This window comes from Pseudophryne corroboree, unplaced genomic scaffold, assembly GCF_028390025.1.
Source record: "Pseudophryne corroboree isolate aPseCor3 unplaced genomic scaffold, aPseCor3.hap2 scaffold_822, whole genome shotgun sequence".
NCBI lineage: Eukaryota > Metazoa > Chordata > Amphibia > Anura > Myobatrachidae > Pseudophryne > Pseudophryne corroboree.
In genome coordinates, this window is record NW_026970401.1 from 155900 (window position 1) to 170356 (window position 14457).

Sequence of the window (14457 nt, forward strand, 5' to 3'; positions counted from 1 at the left end):
CCAATGGGCACATTAAGCTACTTCCCCAATATATATTTTTTTGTGTTAAAAGTTATTCATACACAACTTGGTAAAACATACTAAATTTAATACATAATGGATTACATCCTGGGATTATCTTTTTCAACAATCTGTAAATTTACAATTAAAAATTGTGTATTAGATTTTTTAGATTGATTTTGCTTAGATTTGCATATACTCCTTGTCTAAATTGTCTATTTTTATACTATTAGTAGATGCCTTAATCTTTGTTATTATCCTATCTAATATTTATTTTTATTTTGTAATGTGGAAAGAAACTGGAGCATTTTTATGATACCCATGCTTCAAGTGACTCTATGGCTTAAGCTTTTTTTTGAAAAATGAAATGCTATAAAAACAAAATATGATCTGTGCTTTGAGGTACATTTGCCAGTTTTGTGTTTGCTTGCAGTAACATCTGTGGCCTGTTAGCTCAGTTGGTTAGAGCATGGTGCTAATAACGCCAAGGTCACGGGTTCGATCCCCGTATGGGCCATTTGCTTTTCTTGATGGACAAGAATGGAATAAGCTCATCGGTGGAGTGCATGAATACTTGAAAACATCATAGACACATATATCACAAAATCTCTTCAAATACATATCAGAAGCCAGTGGGAGTGTCATCCTTTGGCTGATGAAGATTTTTCTCTACATGGCCCAGTGACTTTTGTCTCAAATCAAGCAATATGGCATAACTAAGATATGCAAGGGCAAATTAATCAGTTATTATATTGCTGCTCAAACATAGAGGGCACTAGGTGTTACTAGAAGAAGAAGAAGATATGAGCTCCCCTCTCATTAGTGCACACTGAAGTAAAAAAAATTGAGAATTTCTAAAGACCAGAGCACAAGTAATGGATCTCTGCATTCTTATTGCATCTTTTCTTATTTCCAAATATTTGACATACTTCTGATTTTATAAGTTTAAAAATGAGTTTAAACAAAGGACACCACTGAAGATGATGGAGTTTATATGAATTTTAAATGAAGATTTGCAATACTCATACATTGAATGAAAATGGAGCTTTGAACAAAAGGAAAATAAACAATGTTAGCTCCCACGAGATATGAACTCAGATTACTAGATTCAAAGTCCAGGGTGCTAACAATTACACCATGGAACCCTCACCTGAGCAATGGCATCTACTGAAGTGCGCTCATCTTTTAAATGCAAAGAAAAGAAATTCAATACTTTATATATATTATTTCAAGTTTCTAATAAGCTCAGGGATGCAATAGGTATTATGTAGAATATTTGTCCAAACCCAATGATAATATATAAAAAGTAACCTATTTTTTAAAGGAGAAGATAGATACTAGAAACCTAAATGCCTAGGACCAATTTCAGTTGGAGCATCACCCCTTATGTTATCCTAGCATTGAATTGACAGTTTTTCTGTATTTCCATATTTGCATATCAGCCACTTACAATTGTTTCAAGCTTTATAACAGAGGACTGCCTTTTTTATAGACCAAGGATGAAAGTCTCTTGTGAGTTAAGTCTGATAATGACATCACAATTTGTAAATTAAGCTATAGTATGATTACAGAGTGTAGACTGAATAAAAAGTGCTTTCCTATGGATTGAAGTTTGTATTTTCTTAAGCTTTGCATTCCAACATGGGCTAGCATTCTTTATTTCCAATGGGCACATTAAGCTACTTCCCCAATATATATATTTTTTTTTGTTAAAAGTTATTCATACACAACTTGGTAAAACATACTAAATTTAATACATAATGGATTACATCCTGGGATTATCTTTTTCAACAATCTGCAAATTTACAATTAAAAATTGTGTATTAGATTTTTTAGATTGATTTTGCTTAGATTTGCATATACTCCATGTCTAAATTGTCTATTTTTATACTATTAGTAGATGCCTTAATCTTTGTTATTATCCTATCTAATATTTATTTTTATTTTGTAATGTGGAAAGAAACTGGAGCATTTTTATGATACCCATGCTTCAAGTGACTCTATGGCTTAAGCTTTTTTTTGAAAAATGAAATGCTATAAAAACAAAATATGATCTGTGCTTTGAGGTACATTTGCCAGTTTTGTGTTTGCTGGCAGTAATATCTGTGGCCTGTTAGATCAGTTGGTTAGAGCGTGGTGCTAATAACGCCAAGGTCACGAGTTCGATCCCCGTATGGGCCATTTGCTTTTCTTGATGGACAAGAATGGAATAAGCTCATCGTGGAGTGCATGAATACTTGAAAACATCATAGACACATATATCACAAAATCTCTTCAAATACATATCAGAAGCCAGTGGGAGTGTCATCCTTTGGCTGATGAAGATTTTTCTCTACATGGCTCAGTGACTTTTGTCTCAAATCAAGCAATATGGCATAACTAAGATATGCAAGGGCAAATTAATCAGTTAATATAATGCTGCTCAAACATAGAGGGCACTAGGTGTTACTAGAAGAAGTAGAAGATATGTGCTCCCCTCTCATTAGTGCACACTGAAGTAAAAAAAAAATGGAGAATTTCTAAAGACCAGAGCACAAGTAATGGATCTCTGCATTCTTATTGCATCTTTTCTTATTTCCAAATATTTGACATACTTCTGATTTTATAAGTTTAAAAATGAGTTTAAACAAAGGACACCACTGAAGATGATGGAATTTATATGAATTTTAAATGAAGATTTGCAATACTCATACATTGAATGAAAATGGAGCTTTGAACAAAAGGAAAATAAACAATGTTAGCTCCCACGAGATATGAACTCAGATTACTAGATTCAAAGTCCAGGGTGCTAACAATTACACCATGGAACCCTCACCTGAGCAATGGCATCTACTGAAGTGCGCTCATCTTTTAAATGCAAAGAAAAGAAATTCAATACTTTATATATATTATTTCAAGTTTCTAATAAGCTCAGGGATGCAATAGGTATTATGTAGAATATTTGTCCAAACCCAATGATAATATATAAAAAGTAAGCTATTTTTTAAAGGAGAAGATAGATACTAGAAACCTAAATGCCTAGGACCAATTTCAGTTGGAGCATCACCCCTTATGTTATCCTAGCATTGAATTGACAGTTTTTCTGTATTTCCATATTTGCATATCAGCCACTTACAATTGTTTCAAGCTTTATAACAGAGGACTGCCTTTTTTATAGACCAAGGATGAAAGTCTCTTGTGAGTTAAGTCTGATAATGACATCACAATTTGTAAATTAAGCTATAGTATGATTACAGAGTGTAGACTGACTAAAAAGTGCTTTCCTATGGATTGAAGTTTGTATTTTCTTAAGCTTTGCATTGCAAAATGGGCTAGCATTCTTTATTTCCAATGGGCACATTAAGCTACTTCCCCAATATATATTTTTTTGTGTTAAAAGTTATTCATACACAACTTGGTAAAACATACTAAATTTAATACATAATGGATTACATCCTGGGATTATCTTTTTCAACAATCTGTAAATTTACAATTAAAAATTGTGTATTAGATTTTTTAGATTGATTTTGCTTAGATTTGCATTTACTCCTAGTCTAAATTGTCTATTTTTATACTATTACTAGATGCCTTAATCTTTGTTATTATCCTATCTAATATTTATTTTTATTTTGTAATGTGGAAAGAAACTGGAGCATTTTTATGATACCCATGCTTCAAGTGACTCTATGGCTTAAGCTTTTTTTTGAAAATTGAAATGCTATAAAAACAAAATATGATCTGTGCTTTGAGGTACATTTGCCAGTTTTGTGTTTGCTGGCAGCAATATCTGTGGCCTGTTAGCTCAGTTGGTTAGAGCGTGGTGCTAATAACGCCAAGGTCACGAGTTCGATCCCCGTATGGGCCATTTGCTTTTCTTGATGGACAAGAATGGAATAAGCTCATCGTGGAGTGCATGAATACTTGAAAACATCATAGACACATATATCACAAAATCTCTTCAAATACATATCAGAAGCCAGTGGGAGTGTCATCCTTTGGCTGATGAAGATTTTTCTCTACATGGCTCAGTGACTTTTGTCTCAAATCAAGCAATATGGCATAACTAAGATATGCAAGGGCAAATTAATCAGTTATTATAATGCTGCTCAAACATAGAGGGCACTAGGTGTTACTAGAAGAAGTAGAAGATATGTGCTCCCCTCTCATTAGTGCACACTGAAGTAAAAAAAAATGGAGAATTTCTAAAGACCAGAGCACAAGTAATGGATCTCTGCATTCTTATTGCATCTTTTCTTATTTCCAAATATTTGACATACTTCTGATTTTATAAGTTTAAAAATGAGTTTAAACAAAGGACACCACTGAAGATGATGGAATTTATATGAATTTTAAATGAAGATTTGCAATACTCATACATTGAATGAAAATGGAGCTTTGAACAAAAGGAAAATAAACAATGTTAGCTCCCACGAGATATGAACTCAGATTACTAGATTCAAAGTCCAGGGTGCTAACAATTACACCATGGAACCCTCACCTGAGCAATGGCATCTACTGAAGTGCACTCATCTTTTAAATGCAAAGAAAAGAAATTCAATACTTTATATATATTATTTCAAGTTTCTAATAAGCTCAGGGATGCAATAGGTATTATGTAGAGTATTTGTCCAAACCCAATGATAATATATAAAAAGTAACCTATTTTTTAAAGGAGAAGATAGATACTAGAAACCTAAATGCCTAGGACCAATTTCAGTTGGAGCATCACCCCTTATGTTATCCTAGCATTGAATTGACAGTTTTTCTGTATTTCCATATTTGCATATCAGCCACTTACAATTGTTTCAAGCTTTATAACAGAGGACTGCCTTTTTTATAGACCAAGGATGAAAGTCTCTTGTGAGTTAAGTCTGATAATGACATCACAATTTGTAAATTAAGCTATAGTATGATTACAGAGTGTAGACTGAATAAAAAGTGCTTTCCTATGGATTGAAGTTTGTATTTTCTTAAGCTTTGCATTCCAAAATGGGCTAGCATTCTTTATTTCCAATGGGCACATTAAGCTACTTCCCCAATATATATTTTTTTGTGTTAAAAGTTATTCATACACAACTTGGTAAAACATAATAAATTTAATACATAATGGATTACATCCTGGGATTATCTTTTTCAACAATCTGTAAATTTACAATTAAAAATTGTGTATTAGATTTTTTAGATTGATTTTGCTTAGATTTGCATATACTCCTTGTCTAAATTGTCTATTTTTATACTATTAGTAGATGCCTTAATCTTTGTTATTATCCTATCTAATATTTATTTTTATTTTGTAATGTGGAAAGAAACTGGAGCATTTTTATGATACCCATGCTTCAAGTGACTCTATGGCTTAAGCTTTTTTTTGAAAAATTAAATGCTATAAAAACAAAATATGATCTGTGCTTTGAGGTACATTTGCCAGTTTTGTGTTTGCTTGCAGTAACATCTGTGGCCGGTTAGCTCAGTTGGTTAGAGCGTGGTGCTAATAACGCCAAGGTCACGGGTTCGATCCCCGTATGGGCAATTTGCTTTTCTTGATGGACAAGAATGGAATAAGCTCATCGGTGGAGTGCATGGATACTTGAAAACATCATAGACACATATATCACAAAATCTCTTCAAATACATATCAGAAGCCAGTGGGAGTGTCATCCTTTGGCTGATGAAGATTTTTCTCTACATGGCTCAGTGACTTTTGTCTCAAATCAAGCAATATGGCATAACTAAGATATGCAAGGGCAAATTAATCAGTTATTATATTGCTGCTCAAACATAGAGGGCACTAGGTGTTACTAGAAGAAAAAGAAGAAGAAGATATGTGCTCCCCTCTCATTAGTGCACACTGAAGTAAAAAAAAATGGAGAATTTCTAAAGACCAGAGCACAAGTAATGGATCTCTGCATTCTTATTGCATCTTTTCTTATTTCCAAATATTTGACATACTTCTGAATTGATAAGCTTAAAAATGAGTTTAAACAAAGGACACCACTGAAGATGATGGAATTTATATGAATTTTAAATGAAGATTTGCAATACTCATACATTGAATGAAAATGGAGCTTTGAACAAAAGGAAAATAAACAATGTTAGCTCCCACGAGATATGAACTCAGATTACTAGATTCAAAGTCCAGGGTGCTAACAATTACACCATGGAACCCTCGCCTGAGCAATGGCATCTATTGAAGTGCGCTCATCTTTTAAATGCAAAGAAAAGAAATTCAATACTTTATATATATTATTTCCAGTTTCTAATAAGCTCAGGGATGCAATAGGTATTATGTAGAATATTTGTCCAAACCCAATGATAATATATAAAAAGTAACCTATTTTTTAAAGGAGAAGATAGATACTAGAAACCTAAATGCCTAGGACCAATTTCAGTTGGAACATCACCCCTTATGTTATCCTAGCATTGACTTGACAGTTTTTCTGTATTTCCATATTTGCATATCAGCCACTTACAATTGTTTCAAGCTTTATAAGAGAGGACTGCCTTTTTTATAGACCAAGGATGAAAGTCTCTTGTGAGTTAAGTCTGATAATGACATCACAATTTGTAAATTAAGCTATAGTATGATTACAGAGTGTAGACTGAATAAAAAGTGCTTTCCTATGGATTGAAGTTTGTATTTTCTTAAGCTTTGCATTCCAAAATGGGCTAGCATTCTTTATTTCCAATGGGCACATTAAGCTACTTCCCCAATATATATTTTTTTTGTGTTAAAAGTTATTCATACACAACTTGGTAAAACATACTAAATTTAATACATAATGGATTACATCCTGGGATTATCTTTTTCAACAATCTGTAAATTTACAATTAAAAATTGTGTATTAGATTTTTCAGATTGATTTTGCTTAGATTTGCATATACTCCTAGTCTAAATTGTCTATTTTTATACTATTACTAGATGCCTTAATCTTTGTTATTATCCTATCTAATATTTATTTTTATTTTGTAATGTGGAAAGAAACTGGAGCATTTTTATGATACCCATGCTTCAAGTGACTCTATGTCTTAAGCTTTTTTTTTTTTGAAAAAAGAAATGCTATAAAAACAAAATATGATCTGTGCTTTGAGGTACATTTGCCAGTTTTGTGTTTGCTTGCAATAACATCTGTGGCCGGTTAGCTCAGTTGGTTAGAGCGTGGTGCTAATAATGCCAAGGTCAAGGGTTCTATCCCTGTATGGGCCATTTGCTTTTCTTGATGGACAAGAATGGAATAAGCTCATCGGTGGAGTGCATGAATACTTGAAAACATCATAGACACATATATCACAAAATCTCTTCAAATACATATCAGAAGCCAGTGGGAGTGTCATCCTTTGGCTGATGAAGATTTTTCTCTACATGGCTCAGTGACTTTTGTCTCAAATCAAGCAATATGGCATAACTAAGATATGCAAGGGCAAATTAATCAGTTATATTGCTGCTCAAACATAGAGGGCACTAGGTGTTACTAGAAGAAGAAGATATGAGCTTCCCTCTCATTAGTGCACACTGAAGTAAAAAAAATGGAGAATTTCTAAAGACCAGAGCACAAGTAATGGATCTCTGCATTCTTATTGCATCTTTTCTTATTTCCAAATATTTGACATACTTCTGATTTGATAAGTTTAAAAATGAGTTTAAACAAAGGACACCACTGAAGATGATGGAATTTATATGAATTTTAAATGAAGATTTGCAATACTCATACATTGAATGAAAATGGAGCTTTGAACAAAAGGAAAATAAACAATGTTAGCTCCAACGAGATATGAACTCAGATTACTAGATTCAAAGTCCAGGGTGCTAACAATTACACCATGGAACCCTCACCTGAGCAATGGCATCTACTGAAGTGCACTCATCTTTTTAATGCAAAGAAAAGAAATTCAATACTTTATATATATTATTTCAAGTTTCTAATAAGCTCAGGGATGCAATAGGTATTATGTAGAATATTTGTCCAAAACCAATGATAATATATAAAAAGTAACCTATTTTTTAAAGGAGAAGATAGATACTAGAAACCTAAATGCCTAGGACCAATTTCAGTTGGAGCATCACCCCTTATGTTATCCTAGCATTGAATTGACAGTTTTTCTGTATTTCCATATTTGCATATCAGCCACTTACAATTGTTTCAAGCTTTATAACAGAGGACTGCCTTTTTTATAGACCAAGGATGAAAGTCTCTTGTGAGTTAAGTCTGATAATGACATCACAATTTGTAAATTAAGCTATAGTATGATTACAGAGTGTAGACTAAATAAAAAGTGCTTTCCTATGGATTGAAGTTTGTATTTTCTTAAGCTTTGCATTCCAAAATGGGCTAGCATTCTTTATTTCCAATGGGCACATTAAGCTACTTCCCCAATATATATATATTTTTTTTTAAAGTTATTCATACACAACTTGGTAAAACATACTAAATTTAATACATAATGGATTACATCCTGGGATTATCTTTTTCAACAATCTGTAAATTTACAATTAAAAATTGTGTATTAGATTTTTCAGATTGATTTTGCTTAGATTTGCATATACTCCTAGTCTAAATTGTCTATTTTTATACTATTACTAGATGCCTTAATCTTTGTTATTATCCTATCTAATATTTATTTTTATTTTGTAATGTGGAAAGAAACTGGAGCATTTTTATGATACCCATGCTTCAAGTGACTCTATGTCTTAAGCTTTTTTTTTTTTGAAAAAAGAAATGCTATAAAAACAAAATATGATCTGTGCTTTGAGGTACATTTGCCAGTTTTGTGTTTGCTTGCAATAACATCTGTGGCCGGTTAGCTCAGTTGGTTAGAGCGTGGTGCTAATAATGCCAAGGTCAAGGGTTCTATCCCTGTATGGGCCATTTGCTTTTCTTGATGTACAAGAATGGAATAAGCTCATCGGTGGAGTGCATGAATACTTGAAAACATCATAGACACATATATCACAAAATCTCTTCAAATACATATCAGAAGCCAGTGGGAGTGTCATCCTTTGGCTGATGAAGATTTTTCTCTACATGGCTCAGTGACTTTTGTCTCAAATCAAGCAATATGGCATAACTAAGATATGCAAGGGCAAATTAATCAGTTATATTGCTGCTCAAACATAGAGGGCACTAGGTGTTACTAGAAGAAGAAGATATGAGCTTCCCTCTCATTAGTGCACACTGAAGTAAAAAAAATGGAGAATTTCTAAAGACCAGAGCACAAGTAATGGATCTCTGCATTCTTATTGCATCTTTTCTTATTTCCAAATATTTGACATACTTCTGATTTGATAAGTTTAAAAATGAGTTTAAACAAAGGACACCACTGAAGATGATGGAATTTATATGAATTTTAAATGAAGATTTGCAATACTCATACATTGAATGAAAATGGAGCTTTGAACAAAAGGAAAATAAACAATGTTAGCTCCAACGAGATATGAACTCAGATTACTAGATTCAAAGTCCAGGGTGCTAACAATTACACCATGGAACCCTCACCTGAGCAATGGCATCTACTGAAGTGCACTCATCTTTTTAATGCAAAGAAAAGAAATTCAATACTTTATATATATTATTTCAAGTTTCTAATAAGCTCAGGGATGCAATAGGTATTATGTAGAATATTTGTCCAAAACCAATGATAATATATAAAAAGTAACCTATTTTTTAAAGGAGAAGATAGATACTAGAAACCTAAATGCCTAGGACCAATTTCAGTTGGAGCATCACCCCTTATGTTATCCTAGCATTGAATTGACAGTTTTTCTGTATTTCCATATTTGCATATCAGCCACTTACAATTGTTTCAAGCTTTATAACAGAGGACTGCCTTTTTTATAGACCAAGGATGAAAGTCTCTTGTGAGTTAAGTCTGATAATGACATCACAATTTGTAAATTAAGCTATAGTATGATTACAGAGTGTAGACTAAATAAAAAGTGCTTTCCTATGGATTGAAGTTTGTATTTTCTTAAGCTTTGCATTCCAAAATGGGCTAGCATTCTTTATTTCCAATGGGCACATTAAGCTACTTCCCCAATATATATATATTTTTTTTTAAAGTTATTCATACACAACTTGGTAAAACATAATAAATTTAATACATAATGGATTACATCCTGGGATTATCTTTTTCAACAATCTGTAAATTTACAATTAAAAATTGTGTATTAGATTTTTTAGATTGATTTTGCTTAGATTTGCATATACTCCTAGTATAAATTGTCTATTTTTATACTATTAGTAGATGCCTTAATCTTTGTTATTATCCTATCTAATATTTATTTTTATTTTGTAATGTGGAAAGAAACTGGAGCATTTTTATGATACCCATGCTTCAAGTGACTCTATGGCTTAAGCTTTTTTTTGAAAAATGAAATGCTATAAAAACAAAATATGATCTGTGCTTTGAGGTACATTTGCCAGTTTTGTGTTTGCTGGCAGTAATATGTGTGGCCTGTTAGCTCAGTTGGTTAGAGCGTGGTGCTAATAACGCCAAGGTCACGGGTTCGATCCACGTAAGGGCTATTTGCTTTTCTTGATGGACAAGAATGGAATAAGCTCATCGTGGAGTGCATGAATACTTGAAAACATCATAGACACATATATCACAAAATCTCTTCAAATACATATCAGAAGCCAGTGGGAGTGTCATCCTTTGGCTGATGAAGATTTTTCTCTACATGGCTCAGTGACATTTGTTTCAAATCAAGTAATATGGCATAACTAAGATATGCAAGGGCAAATTAATCAGTTATTTTAATGCTGCTCAAACATAGAGGGCACTAGGTGTTACTAGAAGAAGTAGAAGATATGTGCTCCCCTCTCATTAGTGCACACTGAAGTAAAAAAAAATGGAGAATTTCTAAAGACCAGAGCACAAGTAATGGATCTCTGCATTCTTATTGCATCTTTTCTTATTTCCAAATATTTGACATACTTCTGATTTGATAAGTTTAAAAATGAGTTTAAACAAAGGACACCACTGAAGATGATGGAATTTATATGAATTTTAAATGAAGATTTGCAATACTCATACATTGAATGAAAATGGAGCTTTGAACAAAAGGAAAATAAACAATGTTAGCTCCCACGAGATATGAACTCAGATTACTAGATTCAAAGTCCAGGGTGCTAACAATTACACCATGGAACCCTCGCCTGAGCAATGGCATCTATTGAAGTGCGCTCATCTTTTAAATGCAAAGAAAAGAAATTCAATACTTTATATATATTATTTCCAGTTTCTAATAAGCTCAGGGATGCAATAGGTATTATGTAGAATATTTGTCCAAACCCAATGATAATATATAAAAAGTAACCTATTTTTTAAAGGAGAAGATAGATACTAGAAACCTAAATGCCTAGGACCAATTTCAGTTGGAACATCACCCCTTATGTTATCCTAGCATTTAATTGACAGTTTTTCTGTATTTCCATATTTGCATATCAGCCACTTACAATTGTTTCAAGCTTTATAACAGAGGACTGCCTTTTTTATAGACCAAGGATGAAAGTCTCTTGTGAGTTAAGTCTGATAATGACATCACAATTTGTAAATTAAGCTATAGTATGATTACAGAGTGTAGACTGAATAAAAAGTGCTTTCCTATGGATTGAAGTTTGTATTTTCTTAAGCTTTGCATTCCAAAATGGGCTAGCATTCTTTATTTCCAATGGGCACATTAAGCTACTTCCCCAATATATATTTTTTTTGTGTTAAAAGTTATTCATACACAACTTGGTAAAACATACTAAATTTAATACATAATGGATTACATCCTGGGATTATCTTTTTCAACAATCTGTAAATTTACAATAAAAAATTGTGTATTAGATTTTTCAGATTGATTTTGCTTAGATTTGCATATACTCCTTGTCTAAATTGTCTATTTTTATACTATTACTAGGTGCCTTAATCTTTGTTATTATCCTATCTAATATTTATTTTTATTTTGTAATGTGGAAAGAAACTGGAGCATTTTTATGATACCCATGCTTCAAGTGACTCTATGTCTTAAGCTTTTTTTTTTTTAAAAAAAAGAAATGCTATAAAAACAAAATATGATCTGTGCTTTGAGGTACATTTGCCAGTTTTGTGTTTGCTTGCAATAACATCTGTGGCCGGTTAGCTCAGTTGGTTAGAGCGTGGTGTTAATAATGCCAAAGTCAAGGGTTCTATCCCCGTATGGGCCATTTGCTTTTCTTGATGGACAAGAATGGAATAAGCTCATCGGTGGAGTGCATGAATACTTGAAAACATCATAGACACATATATCACAAAATCTCTTCAAATACATATCAGATGCCAGTGGGAGTGTCATCCTTTGGCTGATGAAGATTTTTCTCTACATGGCTCAGTGACTTTTGTTTCAAATCAAGTAATATGGCATAACTAAGATATGCAAGGGCAAATTAATCAGTTATTTTAATGCTGCTCAAACATAGAGGGCACTAGGTGTTACTAGAAGAAGTAGAAGATATGTGCTCCCCTCTCATTAGTGCACACTGAAGAAAAAAAAATGGAGAATTTCTAAAGACCAGAGCACAAGTAATGGATCTCTGCATTCTTATTGCATCTTTTCTTATTTCCAAATATTTGACATACTTCTGATTTGATAAGTTTAAAAATGAGTTTAAACAAAGGACACCACTGAAGATGATGGAATTTATATGAATTTTAAATGAAGATTTGCAATACTCATACATTGAATGAAAATGGAGCTTTGAACAAAAGGAAAATAAACAATGTTAGCTCCCACGAGATATGAACTCAGATTACTAGATTCAAAGTCCAGGGTGCTAACAATTACACCATGGAACCCTCACCTGAGCAATGGCATCTACTGAAGTGCGCTCATCTTTTAAATGCAAAGAAAAGAAATTCAATACTTTATATATATTATTTCAAGTTTCTAATAAGCTCAGGGATGCAATAGGTATTATGTAGAGTATTTGTCCAAACCCAATGATAATATATAAAAAGTAACCTATTTTTTAAAGGAGAAGATAGATACTAGAAACCTAAATGCCTAGGACCAATTTCAGTTGGAGCATCACCCCTTATGTTATCCTAGCATTGAATTGACAGTTTTTCTGTATTTCCATATTTGCATATCAGCCACTTACAATTGTTTCAAGCTTTATAACAGAGGACTGCCTTTTTTATAGACCAAGGATGAAAGTCTCTTGTGAGTTAAGTCTGATAATGACATCACAATTTGTAAATTAAGCTATAGTATGATTACAGAGTGTAGACTAAATAAAAAGTGCTTTCCTATGGATTGAAGTTTGTATTTTCTTAAGCTTTGCATTCCAAAATGGGCTAGCATTCTTTATTTCCAATGGGCACATTAAGCTACTTCCCCAATATATATATATTTTTTTTAAAGTTATTCATACACAACTTGGTAAAACATACTAAATTTAATACATAATGGATTACATCCTGGGATTATCTTTTTCAACAATCTGTAAATTTACAATTAAAAATTGTGTATTAGATTTTTTAGATTGATTTTGCTTAGATTTGCATATACTCCTTGTCTAAATTGTCTATTTTTATACTATTAGTAGATGCCTTAATCTTTGTTATTATCCTATCTAATATTTATTTTTATTTTGTAATGTGGAAAGAAACTGGAGCATTTTTATGATACCCATGCTTCAAGTGACTCTATGGCTTAAGCTTTTTTTTGAAAAATGAAATGCTATAAAAACAAAATATGATCTGTGCTTTGAGGTACATTTGCCAGTTTTGTGTTTTCTTGCAGTAATATCTGTGGCCGGTTAGCTCAGTTGGTTAGAGTGTGGTGCTAATAACATCAAGGTCATGGGTTCGATCCCCGTATGGGCCATTTGCTTTTCTTGATGGACAAGAATGGAATAAGCTCATCGGTTGAGTGCATGAATACTTGAAAACATCATAGACACATATATCACAAAATCTCTTCAAATACATATCAGAAGCCAGTGGGAGTGTCATCCTTTGGCTGAAGAAGATTTTTCTCTACATGGCTCAGTGACTTTTGTCTCAAATCAAGCAATATGGCATAACTAAGATATGCAAGGGCAAATTAATCAGTTATATTGCTGCTCAAACATAGAGGGCACTAGGTGTTACTAGAAGAAGAAGGAGATATGTGCTCCCCTCTCATTAGTGCACACTGAAGTAAAAAAAATGGAGAATTTCTAAAGACCAGAGCACAAGTAATGGATCTCTGCATTCTTATTGCATGTTTTCTTATTTCCAAATATTTGACATACTTCTGATTTGATAAGTTTAAAAATGAGTTTAAACAAAGGACACCACTGAATATTATGGAATTTATATGAATTTTAAATGAAGATTTGCAATACTCATACATTGAATGAAAATGGAGCTTTGAACAAAAGGAAAATAAACAATGTTAGCTCCCACGAGATATGAACTCAGATGACTAGATTCAAAGTCCAGGGTGCTAAAAATTACACCATGGAACCCTCACCT

At 32.6% G+C, this 14457-nt stretch overlaps 8 non-coding genes across 8 annotated transcripts; all 8 read left to right on the plus strand.

Annotated features, from left to right (window-relative positions):
* The first annotated feature begins 443 nt into the window (after positions 1–443).
* TRNAI-AAU (transfer RNA isoleucine (anticodon AAU)) lies at positions 444–517 on the plus strand. Its single transcript has one exon. It is a non-coding gene; the product is annotated as a tRNA-Ile (tRNA).
* A 1590-nt stretch (positions 518–2107) lies between these two features.
* TRNAI-AAU (transfer RNA isoleucine (anticodon AAU)) lies at positions 2108–2181 on the plus strand. Its single transcript has one exon. It is a non-coding gene; the product is annotated as a tRNA-Ile (tRNA).
* A 1589-nt stretch (positions 2182–3770) lies between these two features.
* Positions 3771–3844, plus strand: TRNAI-AAU (transfer RNA isoleucine (anticodon AAU)). Its single transcript has one exon. It is a non-coding gene; the product is annotated as a tRNA-Ile (tRNA).
* Positions 3845–5432: 1588 nt separating this feature from the next.
* TRNAI-AAU (transfer RNA isoleucine (anticodon AAU)) lies at positions 5433–5506 on the plus strand. The gene has a single exon. It is a non-coding gene; the product is annotated as a tRNA-Ile (tRNA).
* Positions 5507–7106: 1600 nt separating this feature from the next.
* On the plus strand, positions 7107–7180 carry TRNAI-AAU (transfer RNA isoleucine (anticodon AAU)). The gene has a single exon. It is a non-coding gene; the product is annotated as a tRNA-Ile (tRNA).
* A 1586-nt stretch (positions 7181–8766) lies between these two features.
* TRNAI-AAU (transfer RNA isoleucine (anticodon AAU)) lies at positions 8767–8840 on the plus strand. Its single transcript has one exon. It is a non-coding gene; the product is annotated as a tRNA-Ile (tRNA).
* Positions 8841–10422: 1582 nt separating this feature from the next.
* On the plus strand, positions 10423–10496 carry TRNAI-AAU (transfer RNA isoleucine (anticodon AAU)). The gene has a single exon. It is a non-coding gene; the product is annotated as a tRNA-Ile (tRNA).
* A 3255-nt stretch (positions 10497–13751) lies between these two features.
* TRNAI-AAU (transfer RNA isoleucine (anticodon AAU)) lies at positions 13752–13825 on the plus strand. The gene has a single exon. It is a non-coding gene; the product is annotated as a tRNA-Ile (tRNA).
* The last annotated feature ends 632 nt before the right edge of the window (positions 13826–14457 follow it).